Source organism: Microcebus murinus, chromosome 5 (assembly GCF_040939455.1).
Source record: "Microcebus murinus isolate Inina chromosome 5, M.murinus_Inina_mat1.0, whole genome shotgun sequence".
Taxonomy (NCBI): Eukaryota; Metazoa; Chordata; class Mammalia; order Primates; family Cheirogaleidae; genus Microcebus; species Microcebus murinus.
The window spans coordinates 45677767-45703036 of record NC_134108.1 but is presented as its reverse complement, the minus strand read 5'-3'; the positions used below and the strand labels follow the sequence as shown (position 1 = coordinate 45703036).

The 25270-nt window shown below is 39.5% G+C and overlaps 1 long non-coding RNA gene across 2 annotated transcripts in view; it reads right to left on the bottom strand.

Annotated features, from left to right (window-relative positions):
- LOC142870887 (uncharacterized) overlaps positions 1-16971 on the bottom strand; it is a 151567-nt gene extending 134596 nt beyond the window's left edge. For both annotated transcript variants that reach the window (XR_012919213.1, XR_012919212.1), the window contains exon 1: positions 16918-16971. This is a non-coding gene — a long non-coding RNA (uncharacterized LOC142870887). The remainder of the gene's footprint in view (positions 1-16917) is intronic.
- Positions 16972-25270: the final 8299 nt, after the last annotated feature.

The window sequence follows — 25270 nt, the reverse complement described above, 5'->3', positions numbered from 1 at the left end:
GTCTTGGTTTCTTATTTGCAAAAGGATGATAAAAACTCTCACCTGGGAATCCCTACCACAGCCTCATGTGATTGTAGTAAAGATGAAAAGAAGCAATGTATGTAGGGTGCCTGACACACAGCAGATATTCAACCTGTGTTAATGTCCCCTTCTCTCACTTCTTTCTGGGCCAAATTTAAAAGAAAAGAAAAGGGTCAGCCCCAGTCACCTAACAGGTAAGACATTGATCTCTTAAAAAAGAAAAGCAACGTATTTCTCTGCATAGTCATTCAAGAAAGGTTCTAACCATATTGATACTTAGCATTTAATTAAAGAGTTGCTGTTTACAAAGGATTTTTATGGGCCTTAACATTTGATCTTCAGAAAAACTTTCATAAAGTAATCAAAGCAAGAATTATTGTCACATCAATCTTAGAGGCTAAAAGACAAAAAACACTTCAAATCCCCTATAGTACAAGTTATACAAACAAACCTAACAACAGAGTCACAAAGCTTGGTCTTAACTCCAGAGAATCAGGACCTTTCAGGGAAAGCACCAGAAAGAGCCCAGACTGCTGTCTAGAGCATGTGACAACAGTTAAACACAATATGGGACACTCAGTAAGCATCCTCTGGACTGTCACTACAAAGCGCTCTGTTCCTTTTTCCTCGAAACATCCTCAGGTTTTGCTCTCTTCTAGGGCCATTCTCAGTATAAAGGAGAAAAGAATCCCCTTCCCACTTTTAAGTAGTGCAAGATGTCACATGGTGACATCCATCCATTTTTTTTAACATCTAAGAAGAAAGGCATGGCTAAACATCTGAGAAGCACTGTGCACACTGTATAGCTTAAATGATTTCACGTTGGGGTGCCTCAGTTGTAAGCTGTAAAATAAAGTTAATTTAATTGTGGTTTTATAATAAATAATTCATGAAAATAGGAGTAATATAGTTTGTTAATTTGAAAATGTATTAGATAATCTCAATATAATAATCAGAAATGACCCTCGAAAAACCAAATTGAGAAACCAAAAAAATTGCAAACTAAAATTTCAAAAGAATACCATGTACAATGTCTCAAAAGACACAAATCTTAGGAATGAATTTCACAAAAATTGTGCAAGACCTTTATATAAAAAACTGTAAGATATTACTAGAGAAATTTTTAAAGATTTGAAAAATGGAGCTATATACCACGTTTATGACTGGAAAACTCAGTATTGTTCTCTATTCTTACCAAATTAATCTATAGATTTGATATAACCCCAATCCAATCTTGGCAGGCTTTTTTTTTTTTTAAGAAATTGACAAGCTAATTAAAAAATGTGTATGGAAAAGCAAAAGATTTAAGGGGGAATAAACATCCAATGTTTAAAAGGACAACTTACACTACTAAATTTCAAGACTTACTGCGAAGCTAAAGCAATCAAGATGGTGGAATAGAATAGAGAGTTCAGAAACAGATCCAAATATGTATGGTGACCCTATGGTAAGCAAAAATTTCTTAGATAGGACAGTAAAAAGTACTAAAAATAAAATTCAAAATTGTTTAAATTGTACTTTTTCAAAACCAAATCTTTCTCTTCCAAAGAAAACATGGAGAAAATGGAAGGCTGAGTGGGAGAAAATATTTGCAATATATATAAAGAGTATATCCAGAATATATAAAGCACTTTTTCAACTCAATAGGAAGACAAATACTATAATTTTTATATATATGCACACATATATATGTGTGTATATATATACATATATATAAAGCAGACAAGACAAAGGAGTACACAGTGTATGACTCTATTATATGAAACTATGGAACAGGCAAAATTAATCTATAATAATAGAAATCAGATCAGTAGTTTCCAAAGTGGTAGGGAGAGGTAATTGATCACATGTGGCACAAAGAAACTTTCTGGAGAGATAAAAATTATTCTATATCTTGATCTGGGTGAAGTTCTATAGTGTCATGAACCTGTATATTTAAAATATATGAATTTTATTGCATGTAAATTATACTTTGTTTAAGTTGATTTTTCAATAACTGAACTTTGTCAAATTCCTTAAATACTATTTTCTCCATTTCATGAAAATATATGGAAATCCTTCATTTCTAGAACAGAGATTAGTCTATATGGAGAGTTAAAGTTTACTGAGCTCCCCTCTAAATGTTCCAAGCACTATTAGTCTCAGAACATCAGTACCAATATTCTTAAGATGGTGAGTGGTGAAAGAGGATCATATGTCTAAAACTACTAACTGAACTAGACAATAATTATGCCCACAAACAAACAAAGTTCCAAAGGTTTTTTAAAAAAAACATTCTATTATGGAAATTACAAACATATGCAAGAGGAGAGTTTAATGCAGTAAATTTTTACATACCCAATCATCTGGCTTTAAGAGTGAACATTGTATGGCCAATCTTGTTTATCTATAGCCCTATTCTCCCCTCTCCCACCCTTCCACTGAATTATTTTAAAGCAAATCCTGGATATCATATCATTTCATCTGTAAATACAAGAAGCTCTGAAATTGTGATTCATTTGCTCATTCTGTATCCTCTGCCTGAAATGTTTATCCCATGCCCTTTGCATGGCTGGCTCCTCATCTTTCAGAAGAGACCTTTTCAGAAAGATCTTCCTTGACCTCCCTATCTAAAATAGCTCACCTTCTACTCCAGCCTGACTGCTTTTTGTCCTAGTAATCTGGAGCCTGGTCTTTCATGTCATTGTCCACAATTTGTAATTATTAGTTACTGGTTTTTGTCTGTCTTCTCAACCATACTCCTAGTGCCACTGGGATAGCACTATCAGAATGCCTGGAAAGTGATTAATACATGATAGCTCTTCATTGTTAAAGAATTCTCCAGGCCGGGCGCGGTGGCTCACGCCTGTAATCCTAGCACTCTGGGAGGCCGAGGCGGGCGGATTGCTCGAGGTTGGGAGTTCGAAACCATCCTGAGCGAGACCCCGTCTCTACTAAAAATAGAAAGAAATTAATTGACCAACTAAAAATATATATACAAAAAATTAGCCAGGCATGGTGGTGCATGCCTGTAGTCCCAGCTACTTGGGAGGCTGAGGCAGGAGGATCGCTTGAGCCCAGGAGTTTGAGGTTGCTGTGAGCTAGGCTGACGCCACGGCACTCACTCTAGCCAGGGCAACAAAAAGTGAGACTCTGTCTCAAAAAAAAAAAAAAAAAAAAAGAATTCTCCAGAAAGATAATCAGCTACAACTTTTCACAGGTTAACAGTGAACATTTCTCCTGTATGTGGTAATGCTCTGGACAACCAGCAAAGATGAGGTGGTTTTGCTTTTTCACAATTTTCCAAGCCTTTGCCTAACGTATCAAGTAGACCAATGGACGTATGTCCTCTTTTGTATGTTTTTATAAGAATTATGGAATGTTATAAGTAGAAGAGGCTTGACAAATAACCTACAGTCACAGGTCTATTAGCTTTTAAAATGAAAAGGATCCTTAGAAAACATTTTGTTGAACAGATAACAGATAAGAAAACTTTATAGTCCATATTTAATGTTGCAGAATTTGTGATTTACAGATGGCCATAATCTGAGACCTTGGTCTGGAAAAATAGCCCCTTAACTCGAGTGAGAATTTAACTCATAAAATATCAGAAAAATAACTCAATTTTTTTTTTCTTTTAAAAGACAGGAGACAGTGAATTAACTCAATTTTATACTATCTATACATAGTATATTTGGTTAATCCATTTATTGGACACATATTTATATCACACCCATTATGTATCAAAAGCCCTTCTAGGTAGTTGCAGATGTATTGGTGAACATAACGACAAAGCTTGCATTCTAGCCCATGTGTCAATATTGTAAAAGTACATCTTCTTGAACTTACTGTAGGATCACCATAAGGTAATATAGAAGGAAATGCCTTCTCTCTTACATTCTCAATGAAGACAGAACACATGTCCTTTTCAAGTATATGATACCAAATTCCAATGTCATTATTTAGCTCCTCCATTTTCTAAACTCTGAAGAGTGAGCTCCTTCCATAGCATTAACTTATTATTAGCTAGTAGCCTGGGAACATTTTACCCCAAGAGCTCCCCTGCTGCTGACTCACCAATGTGCAGTATAACCGCAGGATCCCAAGTCTTTTATAACAACACTGAAATGGGAGCAGAGATGGAATAAGATACACCCTTGACTGCAGAAGTGCCCAACATACCTAATGCACTTTCGAGTTTCAGGTGACCCAAAGTCCATGAAGTCTGATTCATAAAGAAAGGTGTCGTGTCCCGATTACAGGACGGGAGTGACACTGAACATAAAATAATGACACAGATGCACATGGACATGACAATGACTCGAGTGACCAATGCACTGGTCACTTTATTTTTATACCCCCCAGACCCAAGGTGAGTTCCTTGTACGTGAGCAACTGAGCATAGCAGCGATATCAGTCAATTCCGGAATTGTTTCAAAAGGGAACAATTTCCCATGGTCTCAGACCTCAAAACGGTTACTAAAGTTAAGGTGCCGGACAGAGCTCAAAAGCCAAGGCCGAGATAGGCAACATAAAACAATGCAGCCATTTGAAGTGCTTCTTGGTCTCAATCCCAGGTGGCGGCTCCTGCCTGGCCCCCACGATTGTGCCTGTTTTAGGTCGCCCCCCTCCATGGGGAGTCTTACCTGTCATTGACTACCAGCCATCAATCAGGGGCCAGTTCTTGGGAGAGTTTTTCTTGTTCTTGTTCTCATGGCCTCCAGACTCCCACCATGGGGGCCCTCCCTGTGGGAGTTGGGAGCATTTGCTTATGTGCAACAACTCAGGCCTCTTATCAAGTCACAGGGCAGCAACCGTGTCTGAAGAAAATGCTGACTACTGCTGCGTCAGGCACGTACATTACAGGCTATAGTGAATGACTAGTATAAGGCATAACACCAGAATCAGCCCCCAACAAAAGGTATCCTTCATCCCATGTCCCTCAAGAAGTTAGGTAACTATTCTGTCCACTTTCGTCATAATTCATTGGTCAGAATGCTAGTCCCAAGATATAGTTGAAGAAATATGGGTGCCACATGGATACTTTCTCCTACATTCGGCATAGATAGAGTCAGGGGGACATCTCAGAACTGTAGGGGCCACAGCAAAGGACATGGAGCCGGACAGCAAGAGGAAAGGAGGCATGTCTCCCAGGAGTGCAGCAGATGTAACAGTCCCTTGTATAATCTCAGAATGGTGTCATTGTCCTGATCGTTGTGTCTCCAATGTTCTCTCCCACCACAGCTATTAATATATGCAAGTGAGCTTTCCTAATTTCTTGATAAATGCTTCCCACTATCTGAATATTTGCTTGGCTTTCTTATAGCATTCCTGGGAACATTAGCTAGACTTGCTGCTTTACCTGGAGCCCTCCAGCCCATGAGGTATCCTCTTTGGGTGACAGCAACACAGCAGCAGGAAAGCCAGCCTCGTGTGGAATTTTGAAACTGCAATATACTGAAGCTACGGTAATTTTATTTTCCCCTCCTAGAAAAGAAAATAACATGCATTGCATTTTTAGAATCCTAAAATAATGCAAATTTCTTAATTTAACAGCTCAGATCTTAGTTGCCAAGTAACAAAAGCCACAAGTTCTCTGTATTTTCCATGAGCTTTCAAAGTTTGTTTCTGGCATACTTTAGGGCGAGGAGGAACTTGTTGCTAAATACTTTGCATGTTCTTCTCTACAAGAAATTTGGGGGTTTCTCAGAACAACCTGGGGAGTTGGAGGCGTGATTGAAATGTCACTGCTGGCTTTTCCTTTCTAGGCTGTTGATTATTTTATTAAGAAGAAAAAGGCTAATTGTTCCTCCTCGGGAAGAATGTTGCTTTGAGAAGCCAGAGGCACTTCTGAAAAGATGCAGCATTACCCTGGTCAGGTCAAGAAAAGGCATGTTGGAGAACAAGACCAAGATTCTATCTTTCTTGTATATAGTTTTCTAACACTCCTAAATCTGCAAAATTCTAAGCAGTACACAGAACTAGATGCCCAGAACTGTGTCTTGTCTTTCTGTTCCATACTTGGTAAAATCAGTATCTCCCTCTTCTAAACTCTTGTTGATCTAGCCAGGCATGGTGGTGCATGCCTGTAGTCCCAGCTACTCAGGAGGCTGAGGCAGGAGGATCTCTTGCACCTATGTTGCCCAAGATGGGAAAGACCCTGTCTCTAAATAAAGAAATAAATAATCTTGTAGATCTTATTTTCTATGTAAGCTCTTATTACTCATCATGTGCTATCCCTACTATTGCTGAAAATTGTGTATTTTTATACCCCTAACTACATTACAAACATTTAGGAGACAGATACAGCTTAGACTCCTTGTATATCCTCCACTGGCCTAGGAAAAAAATCGATACATAAATTCTAAATAAATTATGTGTAAAGTGACTAACATTCCACATATGCCTAAACATTCCACATATGCCTAAGCCACATATAAATAATATATGCCTCAAGTTCCCTACACATACACACATAGATAATAAAAGTAAAACTTATTCTTTGTTTTTCCAGCTTTGATTTTTGAATCCTAACTTCCCTTGACCTACTCTGATTTCTTACAGTAAAATATATTAATAAATGGGCCTGTCCTTAGTTTCATGTTGTTTTCCTCTACTTCTGGGATTCTGTAGAATCACTACTCCCTGGATTTCTCCCTTTCTTTTTTCATGGTTTCCTTTGTGGGTTCCCACCTGTGGCCCATCCCCCAGTTGTTGGTGCTCCCTGTCATTGTGCCCAGTATTCCCCTTTTAGCAAGCACCCCAGGTAATGTCATCTATTGCCATCTAATGCTAGTGACTGCCAACTTTCCATTTTCAGATCTCTCTCCTATGAGCATGGATCCATATGACTAACTGCCTACTGGATATCTCCTTGGGATGTCCCACAGGCACCTCAAACCCTGCACAACCCAAACCAGAAACATCTTCTCCCTTCAAGCATACTCTTACTCCTGTGTTCCTAATCAATGAAAATGAGATCATTGTCAAACCAATTACCTAAACCAGACACCCTCCCCTTGACCTGGCAAACCACCAATCCTCAGAGGCTGCCAGCTCTACTCTTCCACCTATCTCTTTACCACTATGGTCACTAGGTTAGTTCCAACACACCATCTCTCACCATATTACTGAAGTCCTATTCTGACTGGTCTCTATACAGATGTGTAGTTATTAACCCCTCCAAGCCATTTTACATTTGATGCTGAAGCCAGAGTGATCATTATAAAATATGAATTTGATCAATTCCTTAACTTGGCTTACAAACTCCTGTGCAAGCTCATCCGTACCACCCCGCCCCAATACTAACCTTCTTTCTAGCCTATCTGAATGTCTTTCCTGCATCAAATATGCTGTGCTCCCTCTCATTTTTGAGCCTTGGCTCATGCTGTTGCCTCAGCCTATCACGCTGTCCTTCAGGCCCCACCTCAGCTTTGCCCTAACTCCTACTGTCCTTCATTCTAGTCTCCACCTATCGCAAGAAGCCTTTCCCAGCACCCCCAAGTGAAGGTTAGGTGTTAGGTGCCCCCTTGGTATTCCCAGAGCATATAAAGTCTCCCTTCGATAGCATTCAGCATGCTGCACTATCCTTGGCTAGTTTTTGTTCTGAATCTCCCATGAACCACCCCCGCAAGGACAGAGATTCTATCTGTTTTGTTCAGAGCTTAATCCCCAGCACCTGGCCCAATACCCGGCACACACAATGCACTCAGGACATCTCTGCTGATGAGACTGTTGAGTAATAAATCACACGAAATCACTTTCCCAAAGTGAGTGGGATGCACTAAAGAGAAAAACATTCCTTACCTTGCGTTTAAAGCCAGAAGTGGGTTTTCCCCTTTCCCAACCTTGTTGGTTGTTTTAATTATCAAGAAAAGGCAATTTTCTTACCAAGTGAGGTAGAGGCAGGCACCATACGACAGAGACTGAAATGAATGGGTCTAGTATCCGGGGAGAGCAGACTCCCTTTATCACCAGGTCCACACAGTGTGGGGGTCTAGAAACCTCTGTTAATCCCCCTGGAACTGCTATTTTCTTTGACTTATGACTGGTCTGAGATGCAGCCAATAATAATGTACATTCCACACTTCTGGCATACTCTGGAAGGTTGCAGATAGTTTTTCTCTGCACATTAAATCCGTAATAATGATGGTCTTTCAGACCTCATACTTGGCAGGTTTTACATCGAAGGGGAGCCCTGTTTCTTATTTGGCTGTTCAAACCACCTGGAGCTCCCATTAAATATCAAGGAAGTCTAGGTTTGACTTCTCTCCAAGTAGATGTTGAGCAAGATAAGAAAGAGTAGTCTATTCAGTGACTTCCTTAATCTGTGTATTTCAAAGGTAAAGACCGAGGTGTAAAGAAATCCACCATCTTACCCAGAGTGGATTAAGGAGAATGTTTTCAAGGAGGGGATTAAAACCAAAGTCTTAGCTGGCAAAGCCTGTAGAACCTGTTGCCTCCTTTCCAAGAAAATAAACTGCCTAAATTAAACAATTACTCTACCAAAAGGTATTTCAAGGCCACTTTAAGCAGAATGCTCTGTCAGGAACATGGGTCCTAATTACTTACTGTGTGCTGGGGACACTAGTTACCCTGTAAGAAGGAACAACAAAAGAAATAAGCAAGCAAAACAACTGTTTAGTCATATTTCTGGGGATAATATATCCTATGTCCAGCAAATGGACCCTAGAAGAACAAAGGAAAAGTCAGCCTGTTCAGCATTGACCTTACAAACCTAACCCTGAAACATGAACTCCTAGCTTATATGGGGCCCTATTCAGAGCCATGCAGGGCTTGGGAGCTCTGATTCCACTGGCATCTAGGCACAGATGTGGAATGGTCAAATAAACACAGGACTCAAGCCAGGAGACCCAAATTTAAATCTAAGCTTTTACCAACCGTGTGAACTCTGGCATGTCACTCAATGTCCCAGAGTTTAAGAGTCTTCCTCTTCAACTGGAACATATACTAGCACTTACACAAGGTAATGTACCGAAAGAGCCTGTTACGGGCCCTATACACAGAGTGTGCACTGTGAATACTACTGTAAGAGATGACCCTTGGCCTGCTCACTCCCTTTCTCTGGATTTCAGTTTCCTCATCTATAAAATGGGAAATATTAACACCACCCCCTGAGACAGCACAGAGACGCAGGGGCAGAAGCAGCAGCCATGAAGCCCCCAATGACAAAGGTGGCCAGACCCTCAGCCTCCCCACTGCACCCACACTGTCCACAGGACAAGTAGGGCAGAGCCTTCATCTGCATCATCATATGAGGTTTAAATAATATAACGTATGGAAAGAGCTTAGAATGTTCCTAACACATTAGAAGCATTCTATAAAATGACAGCATTTCCTATTAATATGCCGTTCCATAAATTTCCTCTTTTATAAAGCAAATACATATTGCTTAGTTAACTACCTTTAAAGGCCCAGATTCACACATAACCAGTTTTGTTATAGTAAAAGAAAAGAATTGTGATTGCTGTTTAGAAAATCCAGCAGTGTCATTGGAATTCCCCTGGCCTAATTAATCCTGAAGCCAGCTAGCTCCCTCTGAGGTGTTGGTCCTCATATTTTCTTGCAGAGAAGTGAAATTCCAAAGAGAGTCTCCACTGGACTCACACTTAAGCTCCCTGCCTCATCTTTGTAGATCTGCAAGTAAATTCCTTTCTAGAGCTTTGGTAACCTTGGGGTACACCATACACCACCGAGATTAGAGAACTGGGTCGGCCTATCTCCTGGCTTCTCTTCTAGAAACAGTCTGCTATGGAAGTACCAAGACTCAGAGGACCTCCTTGGCAAAGGGCTGATGTCCACTTCTCATCTTTCTGAGTTGCTTTTAGCAGCAACCTGGAAAGCTTTCACCTATGCCCTGTACTGCAAAATGTCAAGCTTGTGAATTGAGAAACTTACTGTCGACACTTAACAGCAAGTAGATATTAATTGATATTAACTCACCACAGAATGCCTAGAGAAATGCGCTAGATTCCGCAGGCTTTCTGATTGACGAAAGATAAACACAATGAAATAATTAGATATGCTTTTTCATCTCTTTACAAGTGTTGCTGCATACTTAATTCAGTGGCACTTGCTTTCTCACTTGCATTATTAGCTCACTTGTATTCATTTTGTGTAGCTCTCTGGAAGTGGTTTCTTAATGCCCTTTAAAAATCAAATAATGCAGTATTAAAAATCAATTTATGAGGTTAATCGTAATACTTTTCTCAGCACTAACTATTCAGCTGAAATCTAGGTCTGCAACCATACTGAGAGAATCCAGGAGTTTCAAACATTTTTAAGGAAAAAGTTGAGTACCCCGGATTTGAGCATGAAGTTATCTCTATATATTTGAAGGATATATGTAAATCCAAAAGTTATTTAAAACACTGCTCTACCCTACAAAGTTGGGGTCATGGAGAAGACACATGTGCTACTTACCAATATTCCTAACTTTTCTCTTTGGGGACAAGGAAATACTATACTTTCCCATCACCTTAAAATTAGATGTAGCCATGTGACTTCTTCTGACCAGTAAGATGTGAGTGCCACTTCCAGAAGGAAGCATCAAGTTGCTGGTGTAGACGCTCTAGCACTCTCCTGACCTGCCTTGGCTACTATGGAAGCACACGCTGGTGTGGAGACCCACATCATGCCATCACACTAAAAAGGGCTGCCTTGAGAAGCATCCAGTCCCCATTCACTTAGCAAACTTGGCACGAGCAAGAGAGACACTTGGTCACTTTAAGGTTTGGAGTTGCTGGTTAGCACAGCATGGCCCAGCCTGTCTAACCAGTACAGAGACCAGCAGGCCCTGCCATAGCAAACTCCTTTGGGTCCCTAAGTATATCTTCAAATACATCCATTCTCCCCTCTCACTACTAGCTCAAATGTACACCATATCATAATATCTGTTCTATCAAGAGCCCAAATAATATGGTTAATAAAGCTATACACACAAACACACACACAAAGAAAAAGGTAATGTCCCTTATAAAAACAAGAATGAGAAAAACGAAAATATCTTGAATAGCACTGTGAATACTATTGTAAGAAATGACCCTTGGCCTGCTCACTCCCTTTCTCTGGATTTCAGTTTCCTCATCTGTAAAATGGGAAATAATAACACCAACCAAATGCTTTCATTAAGCATTTCAGGCTTAATGAAAATTAATGGGAAAAAGAAGTAAACTATCTTCTCATATTGATACTCAGTACTGAGTCCTTAAAAAATATGAACAGGCCTGGCGTGGTGGCTCACACTTGTAATCTTAGCATTCTGGGAGGCCGAGGCAGGAGGATCGCTCAAGGTCAGGAGTTCAAGATCAGCCTGAGCAAGAATGAGACCATGTCTCTACTAAAAATGGAAAGAAATTAGCTAGACAACTAAAAAGTAGGTTGTCCCCTTTCCCAACCTTGTTGGTTGTTTTAATTATCAAGAAAAGGCAATTTCCTTACCAAGTGAGGTAGAGGCAGGCACTGTACGACAGAGACTGAAATGAATGTGTCTAGTATCCGGGGAGAGCAGACTCCCTTTATCACCAGGTCCACACACTGTGGGGGTCTAGAAACCTCTGTTAATCCCCCTGGAACTGCTATTTTCTTTGACTTATGACTGGTCTGAGATGGAGCCAATAATAATGTACATTCCAAAGTTCTGGCATACTCTGGAAGGTATATAGAAAAAATTAGCCGGGCATGGTGGCACATGCCTGTAGTCCCAGCTACTGGCAGGGAGGCTGAGGCAGGAGGATCGCTTGAGCCCAGGAGTTTGAGGTTGCTGTGAGCTAGGCTGATGCCACAGCACTCTAGCAATAGAGCAAGACTCTATCTCAAAAAAAAAAATATATATATATATATATATGAACAAAAAATGCTTCCAGCCTATGATTATTTACATAAGCACATGTACTGTATATACATATATCAGCAGTTGATACATATGCATAGATTCAAATCACCAGAAACTCATCAGCCATATTCCTTCTGGCTGAAAGTTGCTTATTATCTGTCTTTCATTCCTCCCATACTAGGCAATTTGTGAAAGGTAGAGTCAGTTATCTCATTCTTCTCAGTTTGAAGTCTGAGCAGAATAATTTCTTCTATTTCTGTTCTCTTAGTGCCTTCCTATTTATCAATTCACAGGGCCCTGAGGCAAGAGAACAGAACAAAAAGCTCTCTTTCAACATGTGGTCTCCCAAATCTGCTGCACTCAGTGACTTCAGGGTAATTGTTTCAACCACTTTCCTCTGCTGACCTGATAGTTAAAATGCCACAAGATTGAGGACATTCTCTTTTATCAGCTGTTCAATTTACTTGCTCTCTGGCAGCTGACCTATAGTTTCCATCATTCTGCCAGAAGTACAACCCTGACAATTCTGAGATCTTCCAATGGTGAATTTAAATTCATTTGAGCAATTATCTATTGAGCTCCTAATTATCCAATAAATTAATCCAGTTATTTATTTATTTATTTATTCATTTATTTATTTATTTGAAACAGTGTTGCACTCTGTTGCCTGGGCTAGAGTTCAGTGGCATCATCATAGCTCACTGAAGCCTCAAACTCCTGGGCTTAAGTGATCCTCCCACCTCAGACTCTTGAGTAGCTGGGACAACAGGCATGCCCCAAAATGCCTGATTACTATTATTATTATTGTTATTTTTTAGTTTTTACAGAGATGAGGGGGTCTCACTGTGTAACACAGGCTGGTCTTGAACTCCTGGCCTCAAGAGATCCTCCTGCCTCAGCCTCTTGAAAGTGCTAGGATTATAGGTGTGAGCCACTATGCTCAGCCTGAATCCAATAACTGGATAGAAAATAAATCTCAATCACGACAAATAAGTTTTAGTTTGAGTGCAGGTTCTAAAGTGGAAGCTAAAAATATGAAAGACACAAGTATTATTTTAAAGGATTATTATAGGGAGAAAACAGTAAGTGATTTTTTTCTTCTTTTTTTGCCACTGACATGAAGAACCACACAGGAGTTAGCAGCCACATAGTGGCCTGAGAAGGCCTCAGAGGTGACGTCCCCCAACCCTGGCTGTGGCTGTGAAGTGGGATCAGCTGAGCCACCACAGTGAATCCCACGACATCCCTGGGCACCCCAGACTAACACCCTGCTCATGGACACTTTCTTCCCTTAAATTTCACATCTGCTCTCATCTCTTTTCTAGTATAGCAGATCACCAAAACAATGTTATTTGGCTCGTCCATTCATTCATTCATTCATTCATTCACTATTAATATATTGAGGGCTTAAATAATGTACAAGGCTGTCAACTAGGTGTGGGAAATATTGTGACCAGAAAGCCACAGTGCCTACCCTCAATTATTCCACACTATGGAGCAGAGTTTTTGAGCTGGGGTCTTTGGAACTCTAGGGTATAGATATGTAACTTCAGCAGTTCTGTGAATGGAAACCATGAGCAGAACTGTGTTGTGTCCTTTTGTGCTTTAGAGTACTTTTCTAGAGAGCAAAGATCCATTCCTTTCTAAAGGATCTGTGTAGTGGTTCTTACTGGTTTTCACCTGCGCAGTGTGCCTCTCTGGGTAACAGAATGCACTCCTTTCCTTAGAGAAGTGCCATCATGCCATTCTCGATCCATATCCTTTGGATAGAGGCTAATCCCACCACCTGCCTCCAGGGCTGATCCAAGCTGGGCCAGTCAGAGTAAAAAACGCATACACTTTCCACCAGGGCTTCACAACAAGAAGTAAGGCACACACTGCTGATAGCTTTCCTTGCTGCCATGACAGGAAGCCTGTCTAATGTAGAAGCCCGCAAGGACGAAAGCTATGAAGAAATCTGGAGAAAGGCAAACTCATCAGAACTTTTGTCGGAAGACTTAATTTCAGCCAAAGTTGGAGCCAAATTTAGCCTGGGACTTTTTATTGATAGTTACATAGGCGATTAATATCAGTTTTTGTACAAACCTGTCAGAATAGTCTTCTCCTTTTCAGTGAGAATCAATCAGGCTAATTCATTTAAATCTCCCCCCAACCCCAACAAACAAACAAACAAAGCCTCTAGTTGATTGCCCCCAGAAACTAAGCTATCCAACCCATGGTTATTGATTCAATTTAGCTCTCTTACTTGTGGGGCCCATTATTTTAATTATCTAGCCCAAAATACAAACCCAACTCCACACCCAAGCCATGGCTTACTATGCCCCTTGTTTTTATTAGGTTATTAACTATGAAATGTCTGATTTCCTTAAGTACTAAGTTTGGCAGTTGATATCTCTGACATTTCACTTTGACACTTTTTGTTTTATTTTGATTGTGAAGGTACATCCTCAGTCTTCCAAATACATATTTTGGCTTATGATTATCTTTCAAAGGTTTTTTTAGAGCAATTTTTGTGAAAATATGGATAAGACAAAAATTCATGTTATTTTCAAATATGAGTTCAATTGTGGAACCAATGCAGTGCAGACAGCTTGAAATATCAACGGAGTGTTTGGGAAGGATGTGGTTAATGAGTACATAGTACGTTGATGGTGCGAGTTATGTTCTGTTGATTTTAATCTTGAAAATAAGACACAGGTGGGTGACCTGAGACCAAGGTGGATACTGATGAGCTGAAAGCTGTAGTGTAAGCAAATCCATCTCAACCTACTCATGGATTAGCAGCAAGATTTGACATCACTACATCAATATTGGACTATTTAAAACAAATGGGCAAGATAAAGAAGCTGTATGGATGGGTACTACATGATTTAAATGAGTGTCAGCAGAGAAATTGTCTGCAGGCTTGCCTTTCTTTACTCTCATGACCTAAGATGAACCATTTCTACCCCGTTTTGTTACGTGTGAGGAAAAATGGATACATTTTGACAATCTGCATAATGGTTGGATAAAGATGAAGTGCCAAAACAGGTCAAAAACTGAATATTTATCAAAAAATGTTAATGGTGTCTGTTTGGTGGTCCAGCGGTGGTATTATCCACTACAGCATCATGAAACCTGGTCAATCGATTACAGCAGATGTCATGGAATTGCAGCCAATTGGATGACATGATGAGGATGATTGAGATTAAGCAGCTGAGATTGGTCCATAGAGACAGCCCAATCCTCTTGCAAGACAATGGTAGACCACATGTCACACAAACAACGCTGCTAAAACCACAGAAGCTGGACTTGCAAACTCTCTGTCATCCACCATATTCACCAGACTAACTACCACTTCTTCCATTTCTTCCACCAACTGATTACCATTTCTTCTCGGCTTTGGACCACTTCTTGCAAGGAAAAATATTCAATTTTCAACAAGCTGTGAAAAACACCTTTGGCGAGCTCATCACCATTCACTCTCCAGACTTCTTCGCTGCTGGCATAAACAAGCCACCATTAAGATGGAAAAACTGTGTCAACAGTTTAAGCACATTCTTTGATTAATTGTACTGCTTCTTGTTTGAGGTATAATAAACTAAACTTTTGATTCAAAATCGGACATTTTATATTTAATGACCTTTATTGCCTTCATAGTCACTTCTTCCCATTCTGCAGAACACAATAGCAGACACAATGTTTTTCCTCCGAAAAACACTGGCTCTGAGCCACTTGAAGAATCACAAAACCACCACAAAAGTCACCTCCATGTTTTTTCCTCCCATTTTCAACATGTCAAAGTGATTGCACATTCCGTGTCCGCTATCAACATAGTGACTAACATTCAATACTTAGCAGATTCTCTATACATATCTGTGTATTAAACGAAACAAGGCATGCTGGAACCTTTCTCCGTCACTCCTGAAAAAAAGAGAAGCTGCCAAAAATGGAGCTTGACCCAGGGGCTTTATAGGGCATTAACCTCCAGGGAAGAGGGTGTTGATTTCATAATTACTCGGTCTATTATAGCTCAAAGAGGACAGTGCACAGAAAATCAGAAAAGTGGGTAAGCTCATTGCCATAAATTTGAGGCAATATCAAGTTTCATTTTTAAAACATAAATTTTAAACCCTACGCTAATGAACCTACAATCTATGAATAGTGCATGAATAAAAAATGAAAGTTAATATATGAAAGCAAACTCAGTCACTACAATAAAAAGCTGGGATTGGGGCTATATTTTCTCTTTTTGAACAATTCCTCTTAAGATATTTAATATGATCTAAAATATTTTCAGAACACTTAGAATGAGTCTTTATTTTTTGTCAAAAAGTATTGCAGATGGTTCACTTGTGTTGCAACATATCCTCATGTGGGAAATTCCTTGGTGACAAAATATCTAGAAAGTACAGTACTAAATATATGTGCACAACCATTTTGGTTAAAGGAATGAACCCATTTAATTAAATGAACTATATTTTATCATGATATGCCCATAGCATCTGAACTACAGGAAAAAATAGTACAAAAATGACTGGAGCAATTTTTTTCATTGCAAGACCCAAACATAAGGTATATCTTTTTGCAACTGTGTTTTTATGAAAAAGAGAAGTAAAAGAAGAACTATCTGTAATTCCCCATCACAGGGGGAGGGAGAGGGCCTAGGCTGCTTAGGAAACCCCGGTGAGCGATAAAGGAAATGAGGACACAGAAAAATGCAAAGCCCCAGGACTCCCCCAAGGACCACAGATGATTATAAATTTCATTGGAGGTTTCCAGAATTGGCCCTGGTGAGGGAGAGAGGTGACAAGGAGAGATACCAAAGGAAAGAGAAAAAGCAACAAAGGACCTTTGGGGGTAAGCCAAAAGGTCACCAAGATGCAGAGACAGAGGCAGTGGCAGTAAAGACATTCTTTGTCCAGAAGCAAAGGTGGCCAGCTCCTCGGGCTCCCTGCTGCACCCACACTGTCCACAGGACATTCAGGGCAGGGCCCTCCACTGCAGCCAGGCAGCCACCAGGCTGAGGCGTGGCCTGCACAACCTGAAAGAGAAACGCAAAACTCCAGATGAGAAAAAAGTACCTCTTTTGGAGGGGACTTCCCATGCTAGTGAGGTTTCAGATCATGTTCTGCAACAATCTCCTGGCTTGTGACAGGGTTTCAAGGAAATGAGACAACTCAGATGCAAATTACGAAGGACAAAACTTCAGCAGCCGCTTGAGAAAACTAACTGAAGCATGCAGGATCTGACAAAGCACAGTTCTAAGACAGTACAAAGTATAACCAGGGCTGCTTTGAAAGGGAACCCCAGAGAGCAAGCACAGGTGTTGCTTAGTTTTAAATAATAATTACAGCTTCCATTTATTGAGAGCCTACTATGTGCGCCAGGAGCTTTGTATTTCTTATCTTCTATTCTTACAGCAGATAATATGAAATGGACATTATTATGCCTATTCTCATATGTAAAGATGAGAAAATACACTCAGAAAAATTAAGTAAATTAGTGACCACCACCAGGTTCCAGGGCTAAGATTCAAATGGAGGTGAGGTCCAACTGACACCAATCACCATGCTTCTCCTTTGATCCTTCATGGAACTCATGGCACAAGTCTCAAACTTCCTTACACCTAGACTTCCCCATATGACATGGTACAAGTAAGCTAATGTTAGATAATATAATAGCTTGAAGTTAGCTGATTTCAGCCCTAATCTGTCTCTGTCACTAACCAGTTCCAGTTTCTGTGGAAATGGACAACTCATGTATAATAACTTCTCTGGGTCTCAGTTTTCCCGTCTACAAAGTGGGGCCGTAGGGAACTTCTGCAGCTCTTGACTTCTATGAGGCATACTTAATCCTTACATGCCAAAATAAGTAAGAAAAAATATTTCAAAGTTACATTTCTTTTTCCAATAAAGTATGTAATGGGGTTATCATATCCTAGTCCTCTATGGATAATATACATTTAAGTGACCTATGCTTAAAAAGTCAGAATGCGTTTAAACATTACTTAGATGGCCTTGCAAATGGAGACAAAGTACTCCTAACCAACACTCTGTCAACAGAAAGGTCACACTGAAAAAAAAGCAAATCAACATTCTTTACCCCTCTCTCAGCATAAGTCACCACTCACCATGGGAAATCACTGCATGCCAGGAAGTAGGGCCTATGAATCATTATACTGCTGTCCTCGACCTCTGACAGAGCAAGAATTAGGGGAAAGACTGAAAAGTTGGGGTGTGAACTCTGATTTGCCAATAATTCCGTTCATGGCAGTGTAAGGTGTTGAAAACCAAAGCCAGGTGAGCTGCAGAGCTGCGAGTCACACTGGCGCTGCGCTGCGTGGCCAAGCACCGGGCAGAATGACACGGCCCCTAGCTCTCTGAGTCACCCCTTTGTAACCCCAAAGAGTCCTTGATCAGCAAATGCAAATAATGGCACCCCTGGGCTTGTCCTGACTGGCAACCTGCTTGTTAATTAATGCTTGTGTAAGAAACACCCTCCTTGGAAATATCAGCAAACATCACAAGTAAGAGGTTAAATTGCCTAATAGCAGCATTCCGTTTCTAGAATGAAAATACATAAGAGATAGACAACACAAATACATTTTCCCTTGTGATTTCAGCAAATCTTGTGCTATAACTTCTCCTCGGTTGCTAATAAGCTATGGCCTGTCTACTGCAAACACTGCTTATATTTTGTTACATGACAGTGGGATACATTTATTGATTTTCATTATCCTCCCCTATACCTCAATAGATCACAAGACATGTGCACCCCACTCTGGGACCTTGACCTTATAGTGTGCCTGTCATGATAGAATCCATCTATTAAATGAGCTCAGAAAAGTTTAGAGTCTCTAACAAATCCAAAATAGCCTGTTAATTTCAAGGCTGATCTTCAGGCAAATGAGCTCAAAAGAACTCACAGGGTAAAAGCTTGCTTGTAACAAGTTACTTCCATTTCCCTAAACGTTTTTGGATCACTGCCCATTGGGCTTTAAGGGAACAACTAAATATTGTCTCCTCAGTAATGTCATTTTCCCTCAAGTGTGTTTCATCTTGCAGAGCTGTTTCTCCAGAAGAGAACAAGGTTATGTGAAGGGGAGAGAACACGGCTTCCTCCAGGATAGTTACGCAACTCGGGCAGTTTGTAGAGGCCCATCTACAGAACAGATAGGGATGGACAGAGATGACGGTTTTTCTACTTGGACATGGGGATTACTTGAGTTTCCAGGTGAAGAATTCTGTTAGAAGCACATAAAATATCTGCCACAAGCAGTAAAAGAAATACGGGGCTGGGTTTGGGGTATTGGGTGGGTACAGGAAAGCACTAACCTTACACTCACTCCCCACCCAGATACTCCCATGCACAAAATTCCCCTACTCGCAGGGAGAACACTGGTCCCTCAATTCACCTCCCAGTTAACAGTGTATGCGTTTGCCTTCAGAAAGACTCCTTGACAGGGGAAGCACTGAACTGCTGTTAACATCTTAGTGTGACCTTCAGAGAGAGGCCTCCTGACCTAATAATAGTGCTAAGAGGATCTGAAATGTTGGAGATGGGGATGTGGTAGAAAAGTAAGGATGAAAGGAGGAACCGGTTTGGAGGTTATATTAATATGAAAGGGGAAGATACTGGAGGGAAAAGTGGTGAATAAGATCTCTGAAGGGCAAATGGCATCATTCCCACTTTGTGTAGAAATCATTCTAATGACAGCGGCCCTAAATTCTGGTTCTTTGTTGGGTTAGTTCCACAGTCACTGAAATGAGGAAGTGAGCCCCACATTTTTGTAAGGCCCAGAGTTGACAAGAAGTTATGAAAATTCCCAGGGGGCTTACACTAGACTCTAACGCATGAGCAAGGAAAAACAGGGAGATTCCATGGATGAGTCAATCCTACCTAAGGGACAAGGGAGACTATAAAAAGGTTTTCTCAGACAAAATGAGTCTTTACAAAATTGAAGGGAATTAGAAAAAGTTAAAAAATTTGGGAGACGGGGTATATTTCTCATAGACTATGACAAAGAACACTAATTGAGGAATGCCTGGAAACCAAGATGGAAGCAGGAGGAATGCTTTTTCTCAGAAGAGAAAAAAGTGACGGCAAAGATGCTGGCCCCGCGGCTGACAAGAATGCGAGGGGAGGGCGTCAGGACTGGGCCGGCCAGGCGAGACCCAACCACACCTGGAGGTGCTTGTGGAGAGGAAAAGGCAACTCTGCAGTCCAAAAGAGGAGGCGACAAGTGAGCCTTGGGACAGGGCCAGACTCTGTAATGTCAAATTTCTTACAGAATCACCTGGGTGATGTAGCGTCGCCCCAACAGGAGAGACGGATGACCTTGCGAGAGGCGTGTTGACTGTGGAGGCTGGACGAGGCAGAGTCACTGAATCAGGAAGAAGTGCATTGATGGGAGATGACTAATGTATGGATGAGAATTTCTCATAAAGCTATTTCTTATTGAACACATCTGCTAAAAGGCTCTGATATCAAATTTTATATGATAAAAAATCATAAATATTTTGAAGCAACTATTATTAAATGTGTGATGTCAGATCTAATGTGGGCATAAATAACTTTGAACACCTTAGATGATTATTTGGAAGGTTCTAGTCACATTTTGACCACAAAAACATCAGAGCCTATATGACATCAAAACATCTGAATGATAAAAGTAAAACACAAGCAATAATTTTTTCTGCAAAGGACAAACTTGTGTATATTTTGGAAGACTAATTATATATTTTATAAAAACCACTGTATATAAAGTTAAAGCGTCTTATAAGCTAGCACTCAGATCTAATGATTTTTCATGGTTTTTGTGTAAACATGGTAAAATCATATTAGTTGAATAACTAATAACCAAATATTATCATAATTAACATGTAACAGTGGTTGCACTTTAAGATAACTATGGAACATATGTATTTTTAGCCTCTATATTTTATATCTAATGAATCTTTTACAAATAATTTGCTTAATCACAGAAGGGTAGAGTCAGAACTATATTTATTGTTTCTAGAATTTTAGCTCATTCTACATTTGGCTACTTACATCTTTTAAATGGGATTTAAACGAGAAAATTTTAAAATTGGGAATCATTTCTGTTATTACTTTTTATCTTACAGCATCCTGTGTTATTATAGTGAAAGTATCTGCTTACTTACCATCTCCCCAATTACACTGAAATTCTCCCACAGCTTACATTAGCTCACCAGCTTCTGCCCATGTCTGGAAAATAGCAGGTGCTCAACTAAACTAAGTTAGATGTAAAACTGAAATAAAATTAAGAATTCTGCTAGAAGATGCTGGCACCACATTCCTTGTATAGCCTGAAGAACTGTGAGCCAAATAAACCTCTTTTCTTTAAAAATTAAAAAAGAAAAAGAATTCTGCCAAGAGAATATGTCAGATCATTTACATCTTAACTAATAGTACATTGCTTCCATACTTAAGCAAACAAGCTTCATCTACAACTTTGATTTCATTGGTTTCTTCAATATTCACATAACTTCGATGCAGTTTTATCACTTTAAATGTGGGTAGTTCAGCTTGTTCATTATGCCTTTCTTTTTTGTTTACCCCTTGGCTGATTCTGTGCCAGCTTTTCGACACTTCCTTCTCATCTCCCCCCACCCCAGCTTGTCACCGCCTTTAGACAAACTTATTTAGTCATTTGTTAGATTAAAGATAAAAGAGACACAAGAAGAAAAAACAAACATGAACCTTGGGCACAGACTTTTTATTTTGATTTCCCAAATTACTGTAAAAACAGCTTAGAACTACTTTCTTCCTTTCTGTGTTAGCCTATTATATACCTGGACTGATTTTTAGTGTCTAGCCTGGACTGATTTTTAGTGTCTAGCCACTGATTCTTGAGTGTTTCAATATTCAAAACAGAATAAATATTTGCTTGTTATTCAGAGTCTGTCCCTAGGCAGAGCCACTGATCACAAAAGGCAAATGTTGGCACTTGTTTTTATAACATAATCAAAATCTGTTTCCTGGTTGGGGTGGGCAGAGTGCCTTTGTGGTCATCTCCCTGCAGAACCAGGATGGGGTGGGCAACTCAGGCTAATCTAGGTCCAAGTGCTATCTTTAAACACTCCCAACGCCCATAGGGAGAGCAGGCTCAGAGCAGACCCGTGGCTATCCATCAATGTAGATATCTAGATCCCCCCTTCCACTTGCTTCCCACAGTATAAATAAATTTTCTGAACTTGTACTGATCAATTTCAGCTGCACAGGAATAGAGGTGGAAGTATAATAAGCCCACCTCTTCCCTCCCCAAACCATTAATCACATGTCAGTTCTGCTGTGTTCTCCCCTAAGGGGGCACACCTTGGTCCTAATTTCCAGAACATACCAGATCAAAATGTTTTATGCTGTTTTAGACTTATTTCTACCTTCCCAAAAGAGTCAACAACTAATTCTTAAGAAAGTAAAAAGAAAGTTAGAGGACTATGAGATTGCACACTGAAAAATTAATGCTTTGAAGCCCAAATAGACATCAATTCAAATCCTGCTTCTGAAACATTACCTGAGCTACATTTCCTCTGCAAGTCTTGTTTTCTTGTTCTGTAAAATGAGGACAGAATATGCTTTCCTCATTTGGTTACTTAAGGATTAAATGAGATGATATATACATATAATATATACACATATATGATGTATAATATATGTATATAGGTATACATACACACAATGTCTATCATGGACTCAATAAATGGAAGCCACTGCTAATCAGTCAAGTAGTACTTATCAAGTCCCACAGAAAGTATAGGATTCAAAAGAGGTACAGTTTTATTTCTTTATTCAAAGAGCTTAAGATGTAATTTAAAAATTAGAGTAAACTCATGAAATATAGCTGAGTACAAGTCTATAGTCCCAGCTACTCGGGAGGGTGAGGCGAGAGGATGGCTTGAACCTAGGAGTTTGATGCCAGCCTAGGAAACAGTGAGACCCCATACCCTATATCTAAAAAAAAAAACACAAAGAAAAGAAAAAGAAAAAAGAATTCATGAACTAAATTGTGTAATTTTTACTATACATGTTGTAATTCAAAAAAGAAGGCAATAAATACATGAAGATGAATTGAATTTTTTAAATGGCAAAAAAACTTTGAATACATATATAAAGTTATTCTTTAAACAACTAACAAATGAAACACTTTCAAATGATATAAAATATTCATCTGTTTTGTTTTATAGCATGGTCTAATTTAGGACCCAAGTAGAGTATATACTCAACGAGGAAGTTTTTAGCATGGCATTTTCTTCTCTTTATACCTAATCAGTATCTAAATAGCCTCAAAAGACTATTAAAAACATATTTTTCCAACCACTAGTAGGTACATAGGTATCAAAATCTTTAATATAAATTTATTATATAGACTTTATATTTTATAAATTGAGCTTAAGAATTTAGGACTCCATAGGCAATGATCTCATTTCTTCTCACATTAATGTATTTTACTATAGAGAATCGAAGGTTATGAGACTTGATAAAATATCAAATCCTGAAAAAGCAGAAGCACATGGCACTGGGAGAACTCAATTTATTTGTTCTATGGAGTAAACAATTGGTGTCTAGTTGCTATTTATAGCCTAGGCTTACTGGGTAATTTCTTAGATCCTAGGGCAAACTTAGCTATGCTAAAAGGTATTTTCTTTGAATTAGGTATTCATCCATTCAATTCCCCAATGTGTGCCAGGTATCATGTTTGTAGGGAGCTGACATCATACAGGTAATTACTGCAATACAGTACATGTTGTCATGGACAAATGTACAAATTGCTTGGGAAGCACATAATCACAGAAGAGGAAATGCCGAACTGTGGAATAGTTAGGAAGAGCTTCACCAAAGGAAATGCTCATGCTAGTTGTCTGATAAGCAGCATCCCAGGTGGAAGTCCCTGCAGGGTCTGTCTGGTCTGCAACCTGAGTACACAGCACTTGCTGCTTTCGCTAGATACATGAGAGCCACGATTTGCAACTTCTCTGGAAATGCCATTCAGCAACCATTTCTGGGGGCAAGAGGGCCATGGCAATAAGCTGTTACCATGACTGGTGGGCTCATAGTTTTTTCTTTTTAAAGGACCTTAATATTCTTTTCTTCCTTATCAGACTCTTCCATATCAGAATCATATATTCCTAACACTTAAAATTAACTGTGTTGGTTAGGAAGGACCAGAGGTAATGAGAGGTGGGAAAAAGGTCCTGTGGGAAATGTATTCTCATTCAGTTCTTTGAGTCCTCAGTGAGCATTTTGATATATTTCTAATGTTCTTCTCAAACTTTTAAGTTCAAATTAACTATTGATGTTCTTTTGAAACGATGTCAATGGTGTTTTAATTGGTAAAGATGCTTTTGAAGGAAAGAAGAAGTGACATATAGAGATGATAAAAGAAGATTCTAATACCTAAATGTATTAATAGCAATATTAAAATATAATATACACCCATATCATACAAAAATCTCCTAAATGAGATAACTCTGTCTCAAGATTCGAGCCATTAATTCAAATAACATTGTTTCTCCATGCTGCTTATTAACTTTTGTTCCAACAAGTTCTTTATAGTTTTGACTCAGATACATATTTTTAGTCTGCAGGATTGATTAATTATATTTATTAAACTTTCTGTCCTGTCTTTCAGCTTTCTATTCGCTGGGAATCTATGTGCAGGTACTTTTCAACACTCAAGCATGCACTACACTTGATCATGTCTGCCCAAGCCTTTGACCTCACTGTTTCTGTGCTACAAGAATCACATTGTTTAAAAGAAATTTTGTTATTTGAAGTGTATTTCATTCTTTTGTTTTATAGGACTTTGCTTTTCATATTTTTCCAGGTCCCCCCACCCCCACCCCCACCACTTTGTCTCCACTCCTCACTTTACCATTGCCTCTCTGCAAACTTATTTCCAGATTTAGACATACTCATAAAGTGGGGAGGTGAGCAACCATCTTGAGGAGCACTCAGCAAGAAGCCACAACCTTCTGATCCAGGAGAAGACAGCTGGGGCTTTTCAAGCACTGGGTCTCTCCAAACAGATACAAACTGACACTAGAGCATTTCTAATCCTTCCAATCCACTCTCTAAAAGCGTCTATTTTTTATATGCTTTTTAGCTTAACTGAAAAGCATATATTTAACTAGATAATGTGTTAAGTGGGAGCAGAGGGTGCTGGGGTGAGGGAATATCAAAGAAATGCAAGGAAGGAAGGAAATGTGTTGAGGAACCAGATCTGACCTGTGAGCTTTATATGCGCTATTTCATTTGATGCCTAAAACAAAACTATAAAGTAGGTACGATTATCTCTCTGAGAGATAAGAAACCGAGACTCAGGGAAGTTAATCAGTGTTCCAACATTTTCATAGCTAATGAGTGAAAGAACCAGAATTTTACAGCAGTTGGGCTGATTCAAGAGCCCATGCT